This window comes from Musa acuminata, chromosome BXJ3-7 (genome assembly GCF_036884655.1).
Source record: "Musa acuminata AAA Group cultivar baxijiao chromosome BXJ3-7, Cavendish_Baxijiao_AAA, whole genome shotgun sequence".
In the NCBI taxonomy this organism is placed as follows: domain Eukaryota; kingdom Viridiplantae; phylum Streptophyta; class Magnoliopsida; order Zingiberales; family Musaceae; genus Musa; species Musa acuminata.
The window spans coordinates 16,978,505-16,987,116 of NC_088355.1; the positions used below are offsets into that span (position 1 = coordinate 16,978,505).

General features: G+C 35.1%; 1 long non-coding RNA gene and 3 other non-coding genes across 4 annotated transcripts; all 4 read left to right on the forward strand.

Moving 5' to 3' along the window:
- The first annotated feature begins 339 nt into the window (after nt 1–339).
- On the forward strand, nt 340–6,420 carry LOC135642863 (uncharacterized). The gene is made up of 3 exons (XR_010498105.1): nt 340–995; nt 4,518–4,652; nt 4,838–6,420. It is a non-coding gene; the product is annotated as an uncharacterized LOC135642863 (long non-coding RNA).
- LOC135643892 (small nucleolar RNA U31b) lies at nt 422–508 on the forward strand. Its single transcript, XR_010498381.1, has one exon. It is a non-coding gene; the product is annotated as a small nucleolar RNA U31b (small nucleolar RNA).
- LOC135643885 (small nucleolar RNA Z195/SNORD33/SNORD32 family) lies at nt 591–680 on the forward strand. Its single transcript, XR_010498375.1, has one exon. It is a non-coding gene; the product is annotated as a small nucleolar RNA Z195/SNORD33/SNORD32 family (small nucleolar RNA).
- On the forward strand, nt 903–1,044 carry LOC135643891 (small nucleolar RNA F1/F2/snoR5a). Its single transcript, XR_010498380.1, has one exon. It is a non-coding gene; the product is annotated as a small nucleolar RNA F1/F2/snoR5a (small nucleolar RNA).
- Nucleotides 6,421–8,612: the final 2,192 nt, after the last annotated feature.

The following is an 8,612-nucleotide window of genomic DNA, read 5'->3' on the forward strand; positions in this document are numbered from 1 at the left end:
TGCCATATCGATCCGGATCAACATTCGTAACCGAACCTGCTCGAACAGCTCCTCTTTATCCCCATCCGTTTGAGAACTCATAAACCCTAAATCTCTCTCTTTGAATTCTGCCTCTTCCTTAATATCTTAATGGATCGAACCTTGACATGATTGTAATTTATGTTGATAAAATTTTTACAAATTATAAATCTTATATTCATATACTGTCATAATTCCATTTCGCATATCGGATCCGGATCAACATCCGTAACCGAACCCGCTCGAACCATCCGTTTGAGAACCCGTAAACCCTAAATCTCCCTCTTTAAATTCCGCCTCTTCCTTTCTTCCTTTCTTCGTCCAAACCCTCCCCAAACCTCGTGCTCTTCTCAGATGATTTCTCTTCCGTTTCGATCTTGAGCGAAGGAATTTGATTGTTTGGAAGCGTGAAGATACGATAATGTCGCTCCAGTCTTACGATCCTTCCGTTATTGGAATGGGCGATGGTGATCGACATATCATCTGATTTCTTCCTTAAAATCCCACTTTCTTCTCTTCATTGGTCTCAGATCCTTTTTATTTTTGCTTTTTTTTCCGATTTAAATTTGAATGGGAGAATTAATGATTCCAAATCCATTGTTTTTTTCTCTGCAAGGCAGATGATGAATCATCACAACACATGCACTACCATCTGATCTCCCTACTCCACGCAGTAGCGATATGATTTTGTGGAAAGATATTGTTTTTCGTGTGATTTTAGAGGAAATGAAGAATTTGATATGCAGTCGGTGACGAAGATTTAATGAGATGCTGAGTTTCCTGTGATTAACTCACCAAAATTATCACCATCTTTCGGCTGAGATTACACCTATCTGTTCCCAACTTTCTTTTTTTTTTTAACTTAGAATTGATTGTGTGATGTTGAATGCCATTAGGTATCTGATGCTCAGTTCAATGGTCGTGGCTGGGCATCTCGTTATGATGGCAAAAAGGGAAGAGCAGGTCTTGCGACACTGGTAGCTCCATTTCTCAGAGCTTCCTGTTACTTATTCCCTGCTTACACGCTCCGTAAATCGTTCATCCATCAATGTTATATTATATATGTGCCACTTTCATTTTGTTGATATGTTGTGCATTTTATATTATTGTGTCAATTATTTCTTAACTTCAAATTTTAATGTTTGATAAACATTTTCCAGTTTCTATAAGTAACAGTTTTGATTGATGTATTGTGCATTTTTATCATATTTATTATATTTGAACTCTTTGCTTGTCAATGTTTGATAGACATTTTTCCAATTTCTGTAGTCTTATAATTGCTTCTACATTTCAGCCATGACATATTTGATAAATATTTAATGTTATTTAAGATTTCATCCTTAGATGTATTTGCATTTTTCCTGTACGAGGTTAGGCCTCAATTGCATGGAAAGTCGAGATAAATTCTTTGAGGAAAAATCTATATATTATATATATTTTTTCTTTGGTTTATTTAGTTCAAGAATGTTCTCATATTTAGCACTATTCTAATTCATTTGAGTCCTAATGGACTGGACAGCAGGTGGTGACTTTTCATTATGCAAAATTGTGCATTTCGCATCAATCATAGGTTTGTTTATGTAGTGAGACAGGATCCACTGATTGATTGTTCGGAAGTTAATTTGTTGTAAATAGTTCATTTGCTAGCATTTAGTTGCTTGTGTGCTACTTGCGGCACATGTACATGCTACTAAACTCTCATATGCTATTAGTGTATTTGCTATTTGAAATGCTCTTTGTTGCTTTAGCAAATTGGTTTGTAAGATATTCTATGCATTATCTCATGTGTTGCCACCTTCTTCACGTATCCATCTTTCCCAAGTAACATTTGTATGTTGGAACATTTTGTTACTTGCATCTGTGATTGTTGCCTATAATAGTTTTTTGTTTGTATTTGTTTCTTGCAAACATATCTAATCGCAAAGAATCCAATATTCTAAACATCCTAATGAAGTATAACTTTAGGATAAAAATGCATAAAGATGGTGTAGAATTATAATAAAATGGAAATTCTGGTGTTGTCGTTGGCAATTATGAAATTTGAAATCATTTGTTTATGTTGATGACTACTACTACTGTGAAGAATGCAAAAAAATAATGAGTAGTCTGATGTGATGCTGAGTAATGAGTAAATGGATTGGCAATGTATTCTTTATGAAACACAAAAAAGTAGTCACCTTTGGTTGTCTAATGTAGTCATTCCATACTAAAGTTATGTTTTGATTCTTCCATGGATGGAGCTGTGAGTCAAAAATTGTTTTCTCTGGGCATCACACAATTGTAGCTTCAGGAATTTGTTATGACGCTATAGTTGCATATTGATGTCTGTTAGCAGTGCATACTAGTAGTTTTGACAAGCCCTGTAACTGTAGTTCCAAATTTTCTATCAGTGATATCAGATGCATTGCACAAACATTTATCACCACTCTTGTTTCTTGTAGATGTCTTGTTGGACATTCATTTTTTTCATTACCAGTAGTTAAATTCTGAAAGCTGATATTTTGGAGCTGCACTAAGGATCTAGTCATGAGAGTTCAATGTAGTATGGAAAAAAATTAGCCTGGTGCCAGTGTCATGAAAAGCTGGATCTGAGCAAGCATTTTTTTTCCCTAAAGCCAGTATTTTGACATTCTTGAATTGCACAGACTGAAACTGGTGATTTGAGTGCAACGTAGTATGGAAATATTTAGCCTGTGCCAGTGTCATGAAAGCTGGATCTGAGCAAGCATTTTTTTTCTAAAGCCAGTATATTGACATTCTTGAGTTGCACAGACTGAAACAGGATCAAGACATGAGAGTGCAACATAATATGGAAAAATGTAGCCTGTGCCAGTGTCATGAAAAGCTGGATATTGACATTCTTGAGTTGCACAGACTGAAACTGGTGATATCTCATGGCTAGGACATAGAAGCTCATCTATACTAGTAGGTAGGATGCAGAATTATTGATGACCTCATTAATAGTCTCAATGTTGTGAAGAGATGTATGTAGTATATTCTATATTGGTTGTGTCACATAAAACCTCTCTACATACAGTTTGATCTATTGTGTTTCTACATAATCCAACTGATGCTAGCAGTGGTGTATATGAATTAGGTCTCTTTTCTTTTAAACTGAAAATGTTACAAGATAATATCACAATGTCTTGGATTTCATGTAGTTTAGGAAAAGCATATTTTTAATTGGATGAATCTCGAAAAAGAGCCCCTGCTTTGGGGCTTTTCTTGAAAAGGCTGTTTTTTTTTTATATTTCCTAAAGTGTGCCCTTCTTTTTGGATTGGTGAAATTTCCTAGTTGTTGTGATTTTGTATAGTTTTATTGTGTTTTCCAAAACAACACTATAAGTTGAGTGAAAAATATTATTAATTGATATTGAAGCTTCACTATTTGGCGGTTTTTTCCAAAGTCAATAAATATAGTTATTTGAAACTTTATTTTTTATATGAATTGGTTTCTATTGAGTTTTGAGTCCATTTGCCTAGATTACAGTATTGTAATTTGGTGGAGATAACAAAAGCACCCTAAGTGAAAAATAGGGATAACTGGATAACTTGTTTGGCTATGTTATGATAGGCGATGAAGGGGTAACTAATCTATGGTTACCATAGGAATTGGTTTAGGATTAATTTGCATATTGGAAACGAAATAGGGATTACAATGTCTCTGCTTCCTCGTATTAATATGTGTATCTGACATATTTGGTTGCTAGTCAATTGGTTTTTTTCAGCTTTAATTGATGATGGAGTAAATGAGCAAGTGCAATGTTGCACTATTGCAAGCCCCACCGATCACTAAGGAAAAGTATAAGGAAATATTTTCCTTCAATTGGATAAGTTATGACACCATTTGATTTAATATATCTAATAGCTGTCCATGGAAAAAGAAAAGATTATCTAGAAAACCTATATTACATGCCAAGTAGGCAGGTTATTAGAATTTTAAACATATTTACCTAAGCAAAATGCTGAAAAATTAGCAGACCATTAGAATGACATGACGTATGTTTGTCTCCTTCAGAACTTTCAATATACATAGATGTAATTTTTATTTCTTGCAATCAAAATGTTGTGGCAGATCTCTGGACACCATTGGGTTTGTCTCGGTGGTCGTGAACACTTCCCATCTAGCATTTTCTCTCCTTTCCAGCTCTCTCAAGTTTGACCCTTGGTTCTTGGGTTGGATGGGCATGTAGTATATTTTGATATGTTTTGGTTGGTGAATCTGGTCCTGGATGATCATGTACGTGGAGCAGACATTTGTTTTGCATTACAACATATGATACTTCATAGAAAATTGATTTAAATTTTAGTTGATTTAAATTGATTTTATATGTTGAAAGCAATAGTTCTATCTGCTACTTCTATGTTTCTGAGCTATGTTTCTCCCAGGTATGATGAGTTAACTTCGAATTTTGACAGCACTTTGGAGTGTTTTTAGTAGTGCAACCACAAAAGTTCTGCATATCAAAATTGCTGATATTATCTAATATATTGAACAGAACATTTAGAAGAAAGATTTCTACAGTTTGAAAGTGATGTACTACGCACATTGCATCAAATCAGAGTGATTGGATAAACTGTGGCCGGGGCTTGGATATAATTGTTGAACCAAATGTTTAGATCATATGAATCAGGTGAGTAAAGTTGTGCTCAGAGTCACAACAGGAGACAAGTGAGGTGTTCGGACCTTGGATATCAGCTTGATTGCCATTTCTTTTCGTAAAGCTATAATGGTTTACGTGCTGGAACCCAAAGTTAATGATTTGAATGATTTGTTTACATGGACAATGACACAGTTGTTTTCTTTGTCATTCGTAAGGGAAGCTGCAGTGGACTGTAAATTTTTGGGGTTTATGTTATGCATAGGACACCGAACACACAAGTGGCATCACCTTCATTCAAATGCAGAAGAACGATCACATTATTACCTATCCAGATTCTTCTTTTGTTGGGAATTCATCGTTGACTCCGTTGGATTTTTGCGGAGGTTTGTCAACATGTTGGAAGGTCAATATCATATCTGGTAGCACTGCAATCTTCATTCTGAAGGCTAATGTTTGTCAACATGGGAATAATTATTTCTGTTGACACCGGTCAATGGATCTCCACAAGTTAATTGACATTAATTCCGATGGTGCTGACAGTGTCCGTGCCTCGTGAGAAAACCAACTGCCACAGCCCTGTGGGTTGTGACAAGAGTGCACAGAGAGTTATCAAAGACATGTTTCAATCCATCAGTTGGATCTATACTTCGAATAAACATTACATGGGATAAGAGCGTACCAAGAAAGCTTCAACTGTTAGGTTATCTGTCAATATCCTCAAGTCAGTCAACCATGATGTCTGATCTTGATGAGTCCCAAAGTTTGAATAGCTTTCATCTCAAAACAACACTCTTCAAGAACCCTAACATAATTATGAAATGACTCAGAGCATCTTCTTGAATGTCAAGAGTTTTAAATACGAGAATATTGTAGCTATCAGACAATCATAATTAATACGAATAAGAGAAAGATGAGACCTGTGGGCACCAAAAAGACAGCGATCGTCAGTTGCTGGGAAACTCTCCTGGAAATTGACATGATGATGCAGCTGAGCAGAACAAGACGAAGGAAGACTTTAAATTCTAGGTTGCTTCCTTATACTTTTCAATAGAAAGACCAAGGAAGACTGTCGATTGCAAACAAAAGCAAGTCGCTCATCTACTAATGCGACAGCAAGTTTGCATCATCTCTGAATCTTAGGTGATGCCACTTGTTTGTTCTTCTGAATTGACTCATCACAGTGCACCCCTGAGGCAGCAGAGTTATCAGACCACCTCGCTAAGTCCTCTGGTTCTCGGTCGTGAGATTGATGAGCAAAAGATAAAAAAAAAAAAAATGTTGCTGCCATTGGCTGAGGTGACCGACCGTTGCATCACAGTGATTCCCATCTTTGGGATGCCTGGCATAGGGAAGACGACTCTCTCTCAACTAGTCCGGAATGATGAGTCTGTGAAGAACCATTTTGAGCTTAGACTGGGTTTATATGTCTCAGGATTTTGATATGATGAGGATTATGAAGACCATCATCGAATCCATCGATGGTTTTCAGTGTGATTTTGTCATCATCGACAATCTTCAGAAAGAACTTAGAAAGAAGTTGAGTGGGAAGAGATACCTGCTTGTTCTGGACGATGTTTGGCATGTGAGCCCACAGGACTGGGAAAGGATAAAGAACTTCTTGTACTCCGGTGCTCAAGCAAGTAACAAAGTGCAGTGTCAGTGTCTGATAATTTTTTGATAATTTGATCTCTAATAAAGTGGAAGTCGATGGTAATGTATTTTGTATGTAAGTGGAACATTGAATTGGCGCATAGGTAGATAACATTGACATTATCATAGTATATTATAGGAGTGGATTGGGAGGTGATATTACATTTCTGTAATAGATTGGTGATCTAATTGAGTTCTACAGTGATGATGGTAATAGCTCGGTATTCAGCTTCAGTGATGGATCTTATAATTATTTTTTATTTCTTAGAACTCCAATTTATTGAACTTACTCCAAAGAAAATAATATAAGTTGATATAAACATTCTATCACCAATATTGTTTGCTTAATGAACATTGAGTAAGGCACGGAGATAAAGAGATGAGCATTTACGAAGAAAAAAATTCATGATTGAGAGTTCCTTTTAGATATCGTAGGACTCGATTTATTATAAATCAATGCATAATAGAGGGCTGATACATAAATTATGATAATTTATTGATTGTAAATAAGATGTTTGGACGTGTAAGAAATAAGTACAATAAGGAGCCAAGTACTTGTCGATATTATGTGAGATCCATAGTAAGGTTGCCATCATATAATTTGAGTGATTTAGTAGTGGAGAGTTGATTGACGACTTCTTTGGCATTCTGTACATTCGTCTTTGATAATAAATCTTAAATATACTTCTTTTAAGATAGGAAAAGATTAGAAGATGTGAATGTTGTTTCTACTCCCAGAAAATAATTTAAGGTTTCTAGATCTTTGATGGAGAATTGATATGCTAATTTCTTAAGGATTTACTTAATTTTTATGTGATTATTATCTATAATGATAATGTCATCCACGTACACCAATAGATATATGGTACTTCTTTTTTGTTATCATAAAAATAATGAGATGTTAGACTTAGAGTTGACAAAGTAAATTGACGCTAAAAACAAGCCAAGTTTGATATACTATGCTCTTGGAGCTTGGTAAAGTCTATAAATAGCTTTTTTTGTAAATATGGCTTAGATATTAAAGATGAATGAAGTCGGGAGATTACTACATAAAGATTTAACTAGATAAGGTCCCTTTAAAAAAATATTACTAACATCCAGTTAACGTATGTGCCAACCTTGAGTGACAGTCAAACTTATGATGAGACGAATTATTATCGGTTTAACAACTACACTGAATGTTTCAGTGAAGTCAACACCTGATTATTGATGAAATCCTTTGGCCACTAAACGTACTTTGTATCTGGTAATGGATCCATTTTAGTTTCGCTTAATTTGAAAGATCAACTTATATTCGATGATATTTTATATGTGATAAAATGGTACAAGGGTCCATGTGATATTATGGAGTAGGGCATCGTATTTTTCATATATGACTTTGTGCTAATGTGAAGATTTTTGGGTTTGGGTGATGATTGTGAGTTCAATAGTTTCAAGTTGAGAGCTTGTGGTAGTACGGAGGTCAGGATTTGATGTGGTTTGAAGATATCATTTTTGAAGTGTGTTGTCATGTGATATTCAAGCATAATGGTATTATTGGGCTGTGTTGGAGGTACGAGAATTGGTATAAAATTATTGATATATACTTGATCAGGTTGATGCACTTCAGTGTCACTTGGTTGAGGAGAGGACAAAGACATCATTTGTGGTGCCAAAGGTACTGTTTAATCGAGTATGAGAAGTAGGTAAAGAAGTTGCAAAGAAGGTGAGGTGTTATTGAACTGGAGTGATAAGGGAGTATATGTCTTAAGGAAGACTATTGATTGACATGGTGAGAGGTGTGTTTAAGAGAGTTCGAGGTGTACTCATATGAATCCAATAATGCATAGTTGTTGGAGTGGCTCGCATTGCTAAATCCCCATGGTTTTGGAAAGGAAAAATAAACTCGACAAAAATAATATGACATGATGTAAAGACTTTTTAAGTTTGAGGATCATAGTACCGGAAAGTATTATATTCAAGAGAGTACTATATGAAGATGCAAAACTTGGATCTTTGTATTAATTTATGTGAAGCGTAGGGGTGTAGCTAAGGATAACATAAATAATCAAATACTTTAAATTTTTAAAGATTTAAGATTTTATAAAATATTTTTTTAAATGGTGACTAGTGTTAGTCATAGGTGCCCTGCAAGCCAATCACGTGAGTGATGATACGTGTGATTTGACATGCAATCTTTTTGTTTATTATTATTATTTGATATTTTATCACTTTATATTGCTTGTTACATAAATATATTTTGATGTCCAATGGATCTATGCAATGAGAATCAGATCGTGATGAAATCACGATAATGAGACCGATTCGCCTTTAAACACAGATCTTAAATAATCCCGATTA